General features: G+C 40.3%; 1 protein-coding gene and 1 pseudogene across 2 annotated transcripts in view; both read left to right on the top strand.

Annotated features, from left to right (window-relative positions):
- MACROD2 (mono-ADP ribosylhydrolase 2) overlaps window positions 1-17,657 on the top strand; it is a 2,278,672-nt gene that overhangs the window by 64,750 nt on the left and 2,196,265 nt on the right. The gene's annotated exons all lie outside the window — the stretch shown is intronic.
- LOC145532227 (aminopeptidase O pseudogene) lies at window positions 2,156-7,878 on the top strand (annotated as a pseudogene).

The following is a 17,657-nucleotide window of genomic DNA, read 5'->3' as shown; positions in this document are numbered from 1 at the left end:
TCATTAAAAAATAATTAGATGGAGATATGTGTATTTTATTGATATTTTTGAAGTACTGGGGTTATCTTGAATTCTTTTGTTTTTTTACTCTCTGATTGCAAAATTAGGGCTCCCCAAGTGGCTCAGTGGTAAAGAATTGCCTGCCAAGTAGGAGATATGAGTTCAATCCCTGGGTCAGCAAGATCCCCTGGAGAAGGAAATGGCAACCCACTCCAGTATTCTTGCCTGGAAAATTCCATGGACAAAGGAACCTGGTGGGCTACCGTCTACGGGTTCACAAAGGGTTGGACACAATTTAGCGACTAAACAATAACAATGGAAAAAATATATAATTTTGCCTATATTGCCTCTTCTAGGATTTTCTAATAATTTAATGTGCCCGCTATTTTTATTCTTTTTTGTTAAAGCTTTTATTACTCTAAATTTGCTTCTGATGCCCATATCTAAGCCCCATATTGTTTGATGTATCCTGTTTTTGTTATTTCTAAGTGCTCAATAAATCCAACTGTGATTTTCTTCTTGACCTAAGAGTTGCTTAAGGAGGGTATTTTTAAATTATGAAGTGTGTGTGTATGTATATATTAACAGTTGTTAATTTATAGTTTCACTATAATGTAAGCAGAGAAAAAGGTCCATATAATTTCTATTTTTTTTCTTGTGATACATACAAGATCAATATTTAAAATGTTCTCTAAGCACTGAGAAAAAAGATGAGTCCCCTGTAGGGTGTATAGTTCTCTATGTTTATTTATTTATTCACTTTATTTCAGATGCCTTCTACATTTTGACTACTTCAACCGTCATAACTTATTAGGATTAAAGTTTATATTACTGTTGTGTGTTTGTCATTTTTCTCACTTTTTAAAACATGTTTCAGTACTATGTTATGTGATGCTGAAAGTTTGTCATTGATGTTTTCACAACGGATTTTCCTTTTCATCAATTAAAATAATCTTTTCAATAAATGTTGCTGGTCAATTTGATACTCAAATGGGAAGAAAATGAAACCCGATCTCTGCTTTCCACATGCACATTTGATTTAAGATCTAAATGTGAAAAGTAAAATAATGAACCTCCATAGTACAATATAAGAGAATATCTGCTTTATCTTAAAGTGGGAAAATATTTCTTAAACAATACAGAACTTTGTAACGTAAAAGGAAAGTGATGATATGCTCCATCATTGACAGGTTAAGAACTTTTGTCATCAAAAGATACCAGTAAAAGAGAGAAAAAGTAAACCAAAGAAAGAGAGCACATATTCTAGACAAAGGGCATTTATCCATGTCATATAAAAATTCTTGTAAATCAATAATGAAAAAAACAGATAACCCAGTAGAAGAAGGGGAATGAGAATTGAACAGGCACTTTAGAAAAGAGGATATTCAGGTGGTTAATAAATATGTGAAAAATTGTTCGACTTATTCACCAGAGAAATGCTGATTAAAAGCTTGATGAGATACTACGACAGCACTCACTTGAGTGGCTAGAATTGAAAAGATTGACAGTATCAGGTGTCAGCAGAATGTGAATGGCAGTGAAACTCCACTGCTGCCAAAAAGCCACTTAGAAAGTTCTGCCAGCATCTGCTAAAGCTCTGTGTACACAGATACCTATATATCCCAGCAGTTTCTTAAGAATTCATGCAGATAACCAGTAAAATCAACTACTGTCATTTTCAAAGCAGCATTGTTTGTGTAAGTCAAAACCTCAAAAGAAAAATGTCCATTAGCAGTAAAATGAATGAGTGAATTGTGTATTCTAATCCAACACTACACAGCAGTGAATAGAGTGATGAAAATGCACAAATGACAGCTCCAAGCAAGGATATATTTCACAGATAATACTTGTCCATTAAAAGTTATCAGATATAAAAGAATACATATTCCATATTATTCCATGTACATAAAATTGGAACAGGCAAGACTAATCTGGGGTTTAGACCTCTGGATAGTGGTTAGTTTGGAGAGGAGGACCAGATAATGATTAGGAAGTGGTATTCAGGAGATGTCTGGATACCACTGGACATCCTGGAGTATGAAGTCAAGTGGGCCTTAGGAAGCATTACAATGACCAGAGCTACTGGAGGTGATTAAATTACAGCTGAGCTATTTCAAATCCTAAAAGATGATGCTGTTAAAGTGCTGAACTCAATATGCCAGCAAATTTGGAAAACTTAACAGTGGCCTCAGGGCTGGAAAAGGTCAGTTTTCATTCCAGTCTCAAAGAAGGGCAGTGCCAAAGGATGTTCAGACTACCACACAATTTTGCTAATGTCACATGCTAGCAAAGTAATGCTCAAAATCCTTCAAGCTAGGCTTCAACAGTATGTGAACTGAGAATTTCCAGATGTACAAGCTGGATTTAGAAAAGGCAGAGGAACTAGGGATCAAATTGACAACATCCATTGGATTGTAGAAAAAGCAAGAGAATTCCAGAAAAACATCTATTTCTGCTTCATTGACTACCCTAAAGCGTTTGTGTGGATCACAACAAACTGGAAAATTCTTAGACAGGAATACCACATCACATTACCTGTCTCCTGAGAAACCTGTATGCAGGTCAAGAAGCAACAGTTAGAACCAGACATGGAACAATAGACTGGTTCCAAATTGGGAAAAAAGTACATCAAGGCTGTATATTGTCACCTTTTTTAATTTAACTTATATGCAGAGTACATCGTGCGAAGCTCAAGCTGGAATCATGATTGCTGGGAGAAATATCAATAATCTCATATATGCAGATGCTGCTGCTGCTGCTAAGTCGCTTCAGTCATGTCTGACTCTGTGCGACCCCATAGACAGCAGCCCACCAGGCTCCCCCGTCCCTGGGATTCTCCAGGCAAGAACACTGGAGTGGGTTGCCATTTCCTTCTCCAATGCATGAAAGTGAAAAGTGAAAGTGAAGTCACTCAGTCGTGTCCGACTCTTAGCGACCCCATGCAGATGACACCACCCTAATGGCAGAAAGTGAAGAAGAACTAAAGAGCCTCTTGATGAAGGTGAAAGAGGAGAGTGAAAAAGCTGACTTAAAACTCAACATTCCAAAAATGAAGATCATGGCGTCCAGTCCCATCACTTCATGGCAAATACATGGGGTAACAGTGGAAGTGACAGACTTTATTTTTGGGGCTCCAAAATCACTGCAGATGGTGACTACAGCCATGAAATTAAAAGATGCTTGCTTGGAAAAAAAGCAATGACAGACCTAGACAGTGTATTAAAAAGGAGAGATGTCACTTGCCGGCAATGGTCCATCTAGTCAAAGCTGTGGTTTGTCCAGTAGTCACTGTATAGATGTGAGATTTAGACTGTAAAGAAGGCTGAGCACCAAAGCACTGATGCTTTCAAACTGTGGTATATTGGATAAGACTCTTGAAAGTCCCTTAGACAACAAGGAGATCAAACCAGTCAATCCTAAAGGAAATCAGTCCTGAATATTCATTGGAAGGACTGATGCTGAAGCTGAAGCTCCAACACTTTGGCCACCTGATGCAAAGAGCCAACTAATTGGAAAAATCTTGATGTTGGGAAAGATTGAGGGCAGAAGGAGTGACAAGGATGAGATGGCATCACCAACCCAATGGACATGAGTTTGAGCAAACTGTAGGAGTTAGTGAAGGACAGGGAAGCCTGGCGTGCCGCAGTCCATGGGGTCACAAAGATTTTGACACAACTAAGCAACTGAACAACAACAATTCAAAACACGTCTAGATGCTAGTAACATTCTATTTGTTGATGCGGGTGGTGGTTACATGGGTATACTGACTTTAGGATAATTCAGTGAGTTGTATAATTTATTATTTGTGAGCTTTTTTGCATGTATATTGGACTTTGATTTAAAAAGGTATACAAAAGTATATGAATGACAAGAAGGAAAAATATTGCTATAGTGTAAGGATACTATTAATATTAAAATAATAGTAGAAATTCAGTATGACTTAACCACAAGTTGGTCAACTGTTCTGCTGAAGGTGTCCATAAATAATGTCTCTGCCAGTTATTTATGGGCTTCCCTGATAGCTCAGCTGATAAAGAAGCCACCTGAAATGCCTGTATGGCCTCAACCAGCTTCTTGTGTCCTGCTCTACTTGTATTGCAGGGTACATTCCAAACAAAATAAAGCTTCCCCCCTGCCCCGCCCCAGCCCAAATTCTTTTATGGCTTTGGTTTTGTTTCCTTTTGGCAGCTATATCTTTGCCCTACTTTTTAAAAATTGTTTTCCTCTTTTGAATTTTTACTTATTTTGAGTCATTGACTTTTACAAAGGAATTTTTATTTATTTTCACTCATAATAATAAATGTTGTCTTTATTTTTTATGCTTTATTGCTGTTGTTATGCACTCTGTGTGTATAGGTAATTAAACTTTATTCATTCATAATCATAATTGTTGTTTTCTTATTTTTATGCTTCTTGATATTGTTGCACTCTTTGGGGCTTCCCTGGTGGCTCAGTGGTAAAGGATCCACTTGCCAATGCGAGAGACAATGAGGATTTGATCCCTGGGTCAAGAAGATCCCCTGGAGAAGGAAATGGTAACTTACTCCAGCATTCTTGCCTGGGAAATCCTGTGGACAGAGGACCCTGGTGGGCGTCTGTGGGGTTGCAAGAGAGTCAGACATGAGTTAGAGACAAAACGGCAACAGTAATGCACTCCGTGTGTATGTAAAGGCAATAAAACTTTATTTTTAATTGAAACTTTAAGTTTCTCTGAATATTTGTACCTATGTTTTTCTAATTACCTGTATCAAAAATAAATGAATTTTTTACAATTCCCCTAGTTTAAGATGAAACCATTTCATTTTCCCTATCCTTTTTTTTTCCTCACTCTTACCATGTAGTTTTTGATCCAGATTAAATTTTTTTGGATTATGTTTCGTATTTTGTTTAATTTCAGGAGTTAATCATGAGACTTAACACTATGTTTTATAACTACATTTATAATCACTAATTTATTCATCCCCAAATTTATTATATACCTACTAAAGCTCCACACACTGTTTTAGGCAAATAAGAATATAAATGAAAAAGATAGATGGGGCCCTTGATCTCATCAAGCCTTATATTATTTGGGTTAGATAGTCAATAAATAGGTACATGCTGCTGCTGCTGCTGCTAAGTCGCTTCAGTCGTGTCCGACTCTGTGCGACCCCATAGACGGCAGCCCACCAGGCTCCTTCATCTCTGGGATTCTCCAGGCAAGAATATTGGAGTGGGTTGCCATTTCCTTCTCCAGTGCATGAAAGTGAAAAGTGAAAGTGAAGTCGCTCAGTCGTGTCTGACTCTTCGCAACCCCATGGGCTGCAGCCTACCAGGCTCCTCCGTCCATGGGGTTTCCCAGGCAAGAGTACTGGAGTGGGGTGCCATTGCCTTCTCCGAAATAGGTACATAAGATATGATAATTTTATATCTTGAAGGGCTTCCCTGGTGGCTTAGATGGTAAATAATATGTCTGCAATGTGGGAGATCTGGGTTTAATCCCCTGGGTCAGAAGATTCCCCGGAGAAGGGATTAGCTACCTACTGCAGTATTCTTGCCTGGAGAATTCCATGGACGGAGGAGCTTGGGATCGTACAGTCCATGGGATCGCAAACAGTTGGATACAACTGTGCAGCTAACACTTATGAAGAGAATCAACAGGGTGAAATGATAAAGACTGCAGTTGGGATTGAGGCTCTGTCTTAGGTTGGTCAGAAAGGCTTTTTTGAAGCAGTGAATTTTAAGCTGAGACTTGAAGGAGCAGGAAGAGACATAGAATGGGTGATGAGCAGTCAGGCTGAGTGGCCAATGCCCTGATGAGATACAGAGTTTTATCTTTTGAAGAACTTTTATTAGCATTACTTACTACTTCTGTCAGTCATGGTAGTAGGTATTTAAGATGAAGTCATGATTGAGTGAAGTTTATGCCTTTAAAGAAGTTGTATTTTACCTAGAACAAATAAAAAACAATTTCAGACTGTGATAAGTGCTATGAAGATGAAAAATCAGAAAGATGCTGAATGAGGAGAGGGGACCACTTTAGGTGATATAATGAGGGAAGTTTTTCTGAGGTGGTGATACTGATAGAAAGATTCAGCCATATGAAAACCTAGGGGAAGAGCATCTAGAGCAGGACTTCAGTTGAGTTGGAGAAAAGTTATTGAGAAAAGAAGACAGCTGGTGTTGAACTGGTAAGGACCTTGGACTTTTTCTAAGTACAGTGGGAAACTATAGGTTCAGTTTTTGTAACAAGAAGACTGTCAATTAAAGGGCATCAAACAAGGCAGAAGCATCTCATGCAGCAACTCAGTATGGAGTTGATAACAGACTGTGTTCCACAAGGTTGTGTAAGGACCCTGGTTCCTTCTATCTTGGTCTTTAACCATCTGACAAAGTGTTACCCCTGTGTATGTGGTTCAAGCTGCCTTACCATCTACATGTCCACGTCTCTAACTTTGCAAAGAGGGGATGAAGGACTAGTGACTTTGTTTTTAAGTGTAGCTTCCACTTAAATTGTTAGTCATCATTTAGTCACATGTGCACTCTTAGCCTGGGAGGTTTAGAAGCATAATCCCTAGCTTGTTAGCCTTGTGGCCTCATAAAACTTGTGTGTGTATGTGTGGGTTGTTAATAAAAATAAGAAATGGAGAATAGGTATTGGGGGACAAATAGTAATATCACAAAGCCACTGAAGTGCTTTCAGCAGGGGTTGAACTTTCATTTAAAACAACTACCCTCATCCCTGTGAATATATTGTGGGGGAGGGGGGAATGAAAATGGAGGCCAATTAGTCCAGGTGACTGGTTTATGGTGACCTGGGCCAAGTGGGAGGCAATGAAAATGGAGAGAAGTAGATGGATTTGAGTGTATTTTAGATGTAGCACAACTTCTTGATGAAGGCTCAGTTTCAGGGGACATGTGGGCCCAATCAATTTGGGAGCCACTCCTATTGCTGGATTTAAAACCATGGGACTGAGTGAAATCCTTTAGAGTGAGTGCATGGGTAGAGAAAAGAAAGGGTGCTTAGGACTGAGATTTGGGGAACTTTTTAAACATATAAAGGTGGCAGCAAAGAGCCAGCAAAAGATACTGTGATGAACAATGTAATGGAAAAGAATATATATGTGTGTAGCTGAATCACTTTGCTGTACAGTAGAAATTAAACACAACATTGTAAATCAACTGTCCTTCAATAAAATTTTAGAAAAATTTAAGGCTCCGCCCGCTGCCTGCCCTGCGCCTTAGGTGTTGCAGGCCCCTAGCGCCCACTGCTTTCCGCTGGGCGGGCCGGGCGCCCGGCTCTCACCTTCACCTACTGCGGGCAAGCAGCTGCAGAGGGAGCGCCAGGCTCGGGCGGAGTGCGGGCTCGCGCAGCAAGTGAGCGCCGAGGTTGCAAAATGGGTCCGAGTGAACTGGAGACCCCGAAAACGGAGACGAAAGGACAGAGAAGAAGTGTTTGAGAAGCTTCTTCCAGACCAGCTGGTCTTCCTTCTGGAGCATCTCTTGGAGCAGAAGACTGTGACTCCGCGAACTCTGCAAAGCCTTGAGAGGACGAACCACCTCTCGGAGCAGGATGCCAAGGTTCGCCATCACTGGTGTGAACTCAATGTTAAGCACAAATACAGAAAAGCTTACAGAGACGTGGAGAGTTTCCTTCAGGAGGATCAGGCCATGGGCATCTACCTCTACGGGAAGCTGATGCTGAGTGAGGATCCGCGGCAGCAGCATCTCACCCGCAGGTACTTTGAGCTGAGCAGGGAGCAGATGGACAGATCCTCAGCCGAGGTAGTGGCTGAGATATTATTTTAAAGAGGAAAGATCACAGCAAAAATCTTTTTGACTCATCTGCTCATAGCCCCGGTGGGCCTAGGCTTGCATGGACCCTGGACATCAAAGGAAGAGCGATGGGGCTGCTGAAGCCCGCAGTCAGTGGCCGCCTGAGCCTTGTGGGGTGACTTCCCCAAAGGGCCTCACCGCAGAGCTTGTGTCAAGAGGCGCACCCTCATCAGCAGTCTCCATGGGGCCGTGTGACGCCTTTGTGCCCATCCTGGATGAACCACTTCAAGATCCTGAATGTTAATTGAGTCTCCCCTTTGAGTTCAAGTCAGTTCTTCCACCCAAACACGGAAGGTCCCTTAGCCACATGGGAAAACCCACTGCACCTTCTCCACCCATCCCTCAGCGTGTGGATCTGCATTTCTGCACTCCCGGAAAGCCAGAGCTTGTCTACTAGGCCCAAGGAGCTGCTGCCCACCTCCGCAGAATTACACTGATTGGTATGTCCATTCTTTAGATTTTCCAAAGTTTTAGTAACTTTTGGTAGAAGTGCAGGATAAGATTGTTTAAGATTTGTTGATAATGTAATGGATTCATGTTTTTTTTCTTCCTGTTTGCTTCTGAATTTAATACTTAAAAAAAGAGAGAGAGAAAAGGGTGTAGTGTCCACATTCTTGTCTCCTTCTTTTCTCACCTCCCTGGTTCCTCCAGTGTTCAAAGTGGTGCTGATATTCTGGGGGAGGGGGGAACATGTGCCTCCTACAGCTGATAAAGGCACCGTCGGACACCATGGGAACCTGTGGTGATGGTGCTTCTCTTTCCCACAAATGTTTGAAGTTAAGAATAGAAACTAAGCTTCCCGGGATTGCCCAAAGGGAAGGGTGGCCTTAAAACACCCCAGAAGCCACAGTGGTTGGTGCAGACACGTGATGGATGGTGTGAGGCTCAGCTGAGCGGGAGTGGACCCCGCCTGCGCCAGTGGCACCTCGAGCCAGCCTGGGGGTGATGGGCAGCTCAACACAGCCCTTCATTAGAAGCTCCTGACTTTCAGAATTATATAACTGACTATCATTTTAGAAAGTTTCCTGGGGGTTGGTTCTTTGCTCTTACATGTGCTTTGCATATGTTGCTTCTGTGTGCTTTGTTTACCATGTTGGTATAGTAAAAATCTGATTTTTAAATATGGAAAAAAAAAAAGAAAACTTTAAAAAAGACGCTGAGAAGGAGTGACTTGTGAGATAAGAAGCTAGAATAATAAGAGGCCATAGGGGCTAAGGACATGTTTTAAGAAGAGTAGTTATGTCTGTTAAATGCTTCTTAAAAAATTGAGCAAGATGGGATCCAAAAGGTGGTTATTGTGTACGATAATATGTATTGTCATTGAATTTGACGAATTCACAATTTGGGGAAGTTTGAAAAGAGTCATTTCAGTGGATTAATAGCGTCAGAAGCCAGACTGTAGAAGGCTGAAGAGTGACACAGTGAAAGTATAAATTGGTCCAGCCACTCAGGAAAGCTATTGGGCACTAAATCTGTGAGTACTGTGTGACTTTGTGCTTCCACTCCCAGGTGCATCATGATACTCTTGCACCTGTGTACCTGGAAGACATGCCATGCTTAAGATTGTGCTTTAGTGGTATTGTTCATATGAGCCTCAAACTAGAAATAACCCTAATGTCTGGCAGCAGAAAAATGGATAAATAAATGCTATGTACTGACATGTAAAATGGATTGCTGTTCCAGAGCAAAAGTTGGTGGACTGTAGCTGTGTGCGTTAGCATGATGAAACCTCAACACATCATATTGATCAAAACAAACAGTTCACACAAGAATATATACTATTTGATTCTATTACATAAATTTCAAAAATAGTAAAGTTTGATGTTTCATATATGGACACATGAATATTGTCAAAACATCAAAGGAAAAAAACCAACACAAAATTTAGGAAAGAGGCAAGTAGGGAGCTTCAGATATGTTGGTGGTGGTTTATTTCTTAAGCTGGATGGTGGACACTTGAATATTCATTGTAAAAAGTGCTGTCCTTTAAAGGTTTTTATTAATGTATTGTGTATGCTGTACTTTAAATTTTTATTAAAAAAAAAAACCCTCCAAACAAAGGAAGAGTGAATGTGAAGATGTGGTGAAAGTGAATATGGACATTTTGAAAAATTTTTCTATGATGGAGATCTGAGAAAGAATGAAAATAATGATTACTAACCTTGATAAGAAAATTAAGGGAGTCAGAGGCTAGGAAACAGTTAATCAGAGATGGAACTTTGGAGATTATATTTTGAAAATAGTACATATTGTAGAAATGGATAAGTAACGTGAAGTAGACGAGAGGATTGTTAGAGGTAGGAAGGCCAAGGAACCAAAGGCCAAGTGCGTGTTGATGTTCCTGGGAATGATGACAGGAGTAAAACAGAGGACAGGAACTAGGAGGGTGGTCTGCAGTGACTGGAGGATGGAAGATGGCTCCAGTGAAGAAGAGTGACCCTCAGGGGTGTTGGAAGAGGAAGGAGCAGACGTGATTTAGGTGTTGGAGCGGTGAGCCTTTACTGGGCCTCTTAGCCTTGAGGATATGTGCTTAGAGTTTAAAAAACAAAAAAACCCCTCTATTTGAAAGAAATTGATATTCTTAGAGGACAGCTAAGTTTCAGTGAAGTCCAGAAAATTGAGGAAACATCCAGAGACTAGACTGAGGATATAGTTGAGATTTCTCATCTCACAGAGTAATTCCAGGAGGCATTGCACAGTGGGGACATTTTGAGACCTGGGTTGGAGTCTTGGGGGAACTCTAATCACCTATGTCCTCAGAAGAAGAATCTGAATATTTTTCTCTAGATGAATGGTTTCAGTGCCTACTACCAGTCCATTCATGCCATGGTGTTTTTCCTCTTGGATTATTGTGTCTTATTTACAGACAAGCTTTTCCACTTCTTTTAGTAGTGTTTTGGAATGTGCATAGTGGTTGTCAGTTCAGTTCAGTCACTCAGTCGTGTCCGACTCCTTGCGACCCCATGAATTGCAGCACGCCAGGCCTCTCTGTCCATCACCAACTCCCGGAGTCTACCCAAACCCATGTCCATCGAGTCGGTGATGCCATCCAACCATCTCATCCTCTGTTGTCCCCTTCTCCTCCCGCCCCCAATCCTACCCAGCATTAGGGTCTTTTCCAATGAGTCAACCCTTCGCATGAGGTGGCCAAAGTATTGGAGTTTCAGCTTCAACATCAGACCTTCCAATGAACACCCAGGATTGATCTCCTTTAGGATGGATTGATTGGATCTCCTTGCAGTCCAAGGGACTCTCAAGAGTCTTCTCCAACACCACAGTTCAAAAGCATCAATTCTTCGGCGCTCAGCTTTCTTCACCGTCCAACTCTCACATCCCATGACCACTGGAAAAACCATAGCCTTGACTAGATGGACCTTTGTTGGCAAAGTAATGTCTCTGCTTTTAAATATGCTATCTATAGTGGTTGTATACCTTTGTATATCTTGGCCAGGTAATGAAGTCATTGGGAAAAGTCTTTGTCTCTGGAAAATCAGTAGCCCTTATTTCACTGATTCTAATATTTGAATTGGTTGGCAGATTTTTAAATAGTCAAGACTTGCATTCTTACTCAGATACCTGTTATCTTAATAGTAATCACATAATCATGATGGCACGATCACTCACCTATGCCAGATCTCCTGGAATGCGAAGTCAAGTGGGCCTTGGAAAAACTGCTACGCACAAAGCTAGTGGAGGTGATGGAATTCCAGGTGAGCTATTTCAAATCCTAAAAGATGATACTATGAAAGTGCTGCACTCAATATGCCAGCAAATCTGGAAAACTCAGCAGTGGCCACAGGACTGGAAAAGGTCAGTTTTCATTCCAATCACAAAGAAAGGCAATGCCAAAGAATGTTCATACTACTGGACAATTGCACTCGTCTCACACGCTAGCAAAGCAATGCTCAAAATTCTCCAAGCCAGTCATTAAAAGTACATGAACTGTGAATTTCGAGATGTTCAAGCTGGTTTTAGAAAAGGCAGAGGAACCAGAGATCAAATTGCCACATACACTGGATCATAGAAAAAACAAGAGAATTCCAGAAAAACATCTACTTTTGCTTTATTGACTACGCCAAAGCCTTTGACTGTGTGGATCACCACAAACTGTGGAAAATTCTTAAAGAGATGGGACTACAAGACCACCTGACTTGCCTCCTCAGAAATCTGTATGCAGCTCAAGAAGCAAGAGTTAGAACTGGACATAGAACTACAGACTGGTTCCAAATAGGGGAAGAAGTATGTCAAGGCTGTATATTGTCACCCTGCTTATTTAACTTATATGCAGAGTACATCATGAGAAATGTTGGACTAGATGAAGCACAAGCTGGAATCAAGATTGCCAGGAGAAATATCAATAACCTCAGATATGCAGATGACACCACCCTTATGGCAGAAACTGAAGAAGAACTAAAGAGCCTCTTGATGAAAGTGAAAGAGGAGAGTAAAAAAGTTGGCTTAAAGCTCAACATTCAGAAAACTAAGATCATGGCATCTGGTCCCATCACTTCATGGCAGATAGGTGGGGAAACAATGGAAACAGTGGCAGACTTTATTTTTTTGAGCTCCAAAATCAATTTAGATAGTGACTGCAGCCATGAAATGAAAAGATGCTTGCTCCTTGGAAGAAAAGTTATGGCCAACCTGCTGCTGCTGCTGCTAAGTCGCTTCAGTCGTTTCTGACTTTGTGCGACCCTATAGACAGCAGCCCACCAGGCTCCCCCATCCCTGGGATTCTCCAGGCAAGAACACTGGAGTGGGTTACCATTGCCTTCTCCATATGGCCAACCTAGACAGCATATTAAAAAGAGAGACATTACTTTGCCAGCAAAGGTCCGTGTAGTCAAGGCTATGGTTTTTCCAGTAGTCATGTATGGATGTAAGAGTTGGACTATAAAGAAAGCTGAATGCTGAAGAATTGATGCTTTTGAACCATGGTGTTGGAGAAGACTCTTGAGAGTCCCTTGAACTGCATGGAGATCCAGCTAGTCCATCATAAAGGAAATCAGTCCTGAATATTTACTGGAAGGACTGAAGCTGAAACTCCAACACTTTGGCCACCTGATGGGAAGAATGGACTCATTTGAAAAGACCCTGATGCTGGGAAAGATTGAAGGCAGGAGGAGAAGGGGATGACAGAGGACGAGATGGTTGAATGGCATCACCGACTCGATGCACATGAGTTTGAGCAAGCTCTGGGAGTTGGTGATGGACAGGGAGGCCTGGCATGCTGCAGTCCGTGGACAATAGACTGTTTGACTTTAATTTTTCTTTAATCTTGTGAGACTGATCCTTATCATGAGGCATTATTACACAAGGATTAAACACAAAGATTCTAGAACCTTATTTCCAGGGTTCAAATCTTGTCTCCATCAGTTGTAAAACCTTGGGCAAGTTAGTTGCTCAATTTCTTTGTGCCTCAGTTTCCTTAAGTTGTTGTTCAGTCGCTTGGTCATGTCCGACTCTTTGTGACCCCATGGACTGCAGCATGCCAGGCCTCCTTGTCCTTCACCATCTCCCGGAGCCTGCTCCAACTCGTGTTACCTCAATAGAATGATTATGATTCAAAGTGCTAATACGGGTTGTGTGTCTTCAGTTGCATCCAACTCTTTGCCAGCTTGTAGACTCTAGCCTGCCAGGCTCCTCTGTCCATGGCATTTTCCAGGCAAGAATACCAGAGTAGGTTGCCATTTCCTTCTCCAGGGGATCTTCCTGACCCAGGGCTCAAACCTGTGTCTCTTGTATCTCTTGCGGTGGCAGACGGATTCTTTACCAAGTGTGCCACCTAGGAAGCCCCAGTATGGAGAAACAGGCCATACAGAATAGATGGATAAACATTTGAATGTATCATTTTAGGAAAGAGGTGGAATTAGGATGGATGCAGAGGGATGTTTTGTTCTTATTTATTTAAAGACATGATGGTGAGCACCCTGCGCCCTCTCCTGCATACACATTCCTGCCTCTTCCAGCATATCCATTCATTCTTAAATCTCATGAATCTTTCAGGTGTTGTAGATATTACACTAGAAGACTCTCTCTCCTAGGATAACTCATAATTTATGCTGGGAGTTTGTAAGTTCATTTTTGTGCTGAGTTTTCTTCAAAACCCCCTTTTACTCCTCCCTATCTTCTCCTCCTCCCCGTATCACTTAGCTTTACTGTGCAACAAACTCTCTCAAAATTAGTGGCTTGAAATATTGATCATTAGTCTCTGGTTAACAAGGAGGTTTTATAGTCAGCTGGTGAATTGGCTGGGTTTAGGTGATTCTGGACAGTCTCACTCACATGTCTGACTGGCAGTTGTCAGGCAGGTTGGTTTAGGGAACCTTAGCTGGAATGGCTTGTCTCTCTCTTAGCTGGGATGGCCTCTTATTTGCTAGTAGGCTAGCCTGAGCTTTGTTACACGGTGGTCTTGGCATCTCAGGAGGGCGTAGACACCCATGTTCAAGCAACTTGTTAAGCTACTGTTGGGATTACATTTGTTGATGCCCTATTGGTTAAAGCAAATGTCATGGAAAAACTCAGAGTCATTGTGCAAGAGGATTATCCAAGGACATAGATAAAGGGAAGTGTTGATTATTTGGAAGTCTTTATGGTTCAATTTACGAAGCACATTCTGAGTTACTGAATTTTTACCACATCATAGATTCCTGTGTAAGTTTTGATTATAGTCTGTTGTTTGATAGGTGAATATTTAATTTGATGGGAACTTGCCACGTATTCTTTTTCTAATGCCATTTCAGGATTTTCTATTCTGAGTAGATTTTTAATAGTTACCTTGAATGTATAGTCATTAAGCTTTGGATGCTCTCCTGCAGAAATCTAACAACCAAATGCTGTGGGAGATAGCCAGGGTAATGTAAATGAGTGAGGCCAACCTAGTTCAGATATGAAAAAATACACTTTTGTAAATTGGAAAGCAGAGGATGCTTGTCAAAGGTGTAGCCTCTCCTCACACGTCATGTGAGGATGTGGGACCAGTACTTCCAGATCTCCTTATTTTTCACAAGAATGAGGGAATCTAAGTTTTAGCACGAAATCTCTTGACTTTGAATGCTAAAACTTAATTGAATGCGAAAATTGAAATGCAATTTGAAAAACAAAAATAGTGATACTGTTTGCTGAAGAAAATCTTATCTTTTGGCTAAATTCAAGAAAAAGCTGTCAATTTGTGACTTCTTTGAAAAGTGAAAATATAGCTGCTCAGTCGTGTCCAACTCTTTTCGTCCCCATGGACTGTAGACCCTCAGGCTCCTCTGTCCACGGAATTCTCCAGGCAGTAATACTGGAGTGGGTTGCCATTCCCTTCTCCAGGGGATCTTCCTGACCCAGGGATCAAAGCTGGGTATCCCACATTGCAGGCAGATTCCTTACTGTCTGAGCCATTTTAATGGATCTCAAAGAGCTCCTAACTGAGGCCATCTGTCATCTGGTTTAAACCTGAACAGTTTTGATCTTATCTGCCACTAACTCCCCAGTTTGTCATCCTTTCCATATTCTCATCAAGGATGAATCCTTATTGTTCCTCAAGGCAGGCTCTATTTTCTGTCTCTTTGACTTAGGCATGCCTTTCTTTTTTTCACTCTCATCCCATCTTGCTGTCCTCTGATATTATTCCTGATCCTTTAAAACTCAACTTAAATATCTCCGCTAAAGAAACACTTTGTTGAGTGTTCTGTGTGAACCTCGAAGTACTTTCAAGTCTTTCTCATGGCATTTGTAATCTTCTTCCCTGTATTGAAGTTATTTGTGCTTTATTATTTGTGTATACTTTATTATTCTGCTAGAATGCGGAGTTCATAACTTGGCTGGATTTTATATTTCCTGCATTGGTTAGTATGGCTATCATGCCTGGGTTCCTGCCTAGCTACTCAAGTGAGGTCTCACTCAAATATGAGTGCTTTCTTTATCAGATGGTTTCCTTGACTTTCCCTGACAGGGCTAATTTGGAATCCCAAGGCTGAAAAGAAAGGGAATTTGTTGCTGAGTTTTTCATCTGTGGAAGCTCTGTATAAGTTGGAGATAAGAAGAGAGGCAACAGATTGAATGTTGGCCCAATTAAAGAAGTGAGCTGTTAAGTTGGAAGGGCAGAACAGGCAGAAATCTGGACTAGTGGCCTGATAATGGTTAGCCTGGCATAGTCAGATAGGATGTGGAGGTGGGCAGATCAGCAAGCTGGCTGGTTTCCATTTAGAATCTCTCAGAAGCATAGCCCGCATGGGGTTCCTCTAGCTCTCAGGTTGTATATCCTTAAAGTCTTTTAATGAACCCAAAGATATTTTTTCTCATCATCTTGATTATAATTTTAATTTAAATGATGATTCCTGTAGAAATTTGCTTGATTGCTCTTTCTTTTGTAGCATGGTCTCCTATTAACATTTTTGTTTTATTTTTACAGAAAATGTTAATTTGAATTTGTATATACACAGGTAGAATAAAACCAAGCTGACTTTAGGCTCCTCCAAATAAAAGAGGTGAACTGGCAATAGGGCCCTTGTTGTGGGATCACCAGCCAACTTATTGACACTCTTGGTAGCTTTTTTTTGGTATCCTGCCTATAGGTATTAAAATACAGAGGATTTTAATATGAGGGAACATAAGAGTATGAAGTTTTCTGGGCACTTCAAGTCAGTATCTTGTAGCATCTTAGTTTTCTGAGTGATCAGAGTTCCCAGTGATGGTCCCCTAGCTGTGTATGAGATAGACTTTAGATAATTTGGCATTTCCAGAGGAAAAGTGATGAGACTGTTTTGTTCAATATATTTAAAAAGTTTGAAATGTAAAATATAATTACGATTTTTATGAAAATTCTATCATATTATCAGTAATTATCATAGTCTTAAAGGTTATGCTTTTAAAACAAGGGGAATGTTTGTCAGTTTATTTTAATTAAAATTCAGTTAACGTAGTTGTTGCTCCTAAAGCATCTTAATGTCATTAGTGATGTACATTTGATTAAATTTGCTTTTGCTGTTACTATAGCATTGCATTTTATTCTTACCTCATAAGATGGATCAATATCTCTAAAGTGGTTTATTGATGCCTAAAAAAAGAGGTGGAAATAGTAACACAAATACCAGAATTCAGAACAAGTTTATAAATTTAAATGGTAAACTGAATCCTAGTACAAATAGAGTAGGTATTGGGACAAATGAATCAGCAAGTTTGATGATTTTGCATAAGTGAAAGAAAAAGAGAAAATACAAATAAAATTCATGATTAATATCTGAAAATTTGATTTTATTATGTGGTTCTCTAATCCCTTGTGTATTGTATGTTATGAAACTTTATAAATTATAGCAGGAAATCTCTGAAGCTGTTGTATTATTTTCAAACTATGGTAACCACTTTTTTCTAGGGCGAAAGTAAGTAATGCTTTTGGAGGGGAGTGAAATTAATGCTTTTTGCAACTAAAGGGAGTGACAGGATCTCAATCGCAGATACCTCATTCAGAGCTGGACACCTTAAAATAAAAATAGGTAAATGAGAACCTGTATAGCTTGGTGGTAAAGAGCATGGCTGTCTGGGTTCATATCCCAGGTTTGTTTAATATTTACTAGTTATGTGTACTTGATCAAACAGCCTTCTTTATGTATACCTCAGCTTCCATATCTACATGGAGAGAATAGTGGTAATATGTACTACATAGAGTTGTTACGAGGATTATAGGAGGTAATATTTGTAAGCATTAGAACAGCACTTGGCACATAGTAAATGCTATACAAGTATTAATTAAATAATTTAGAACTAAATGAAAATGTCTTTTCATTGAAAGGAAATGAAAGTGTATTTCCTATTAGAGGAAAGTGTTTTTATATAGATGAGATTATGAGTCATACAAA

This window comes from Giraffa tippelskirchi, chromosome 13, assembly GCF_054371585.1.
Source record: "Giraffa tippelskirchi isolate mGirTip1 chromosome 13, T2T-mGirTip1v1.2.pri, whole genome shotgun sequence".
Taxonomy (NCBI): Eukaryota; Metazoa; Chordata; class Mammalia; order Artiodactyla; family Giraffidae; genus Giraffa; species Giraffa tippelskirchi.
This window is presented reverse-complemented; position numbering and strand designations above follow the sequence as displayed.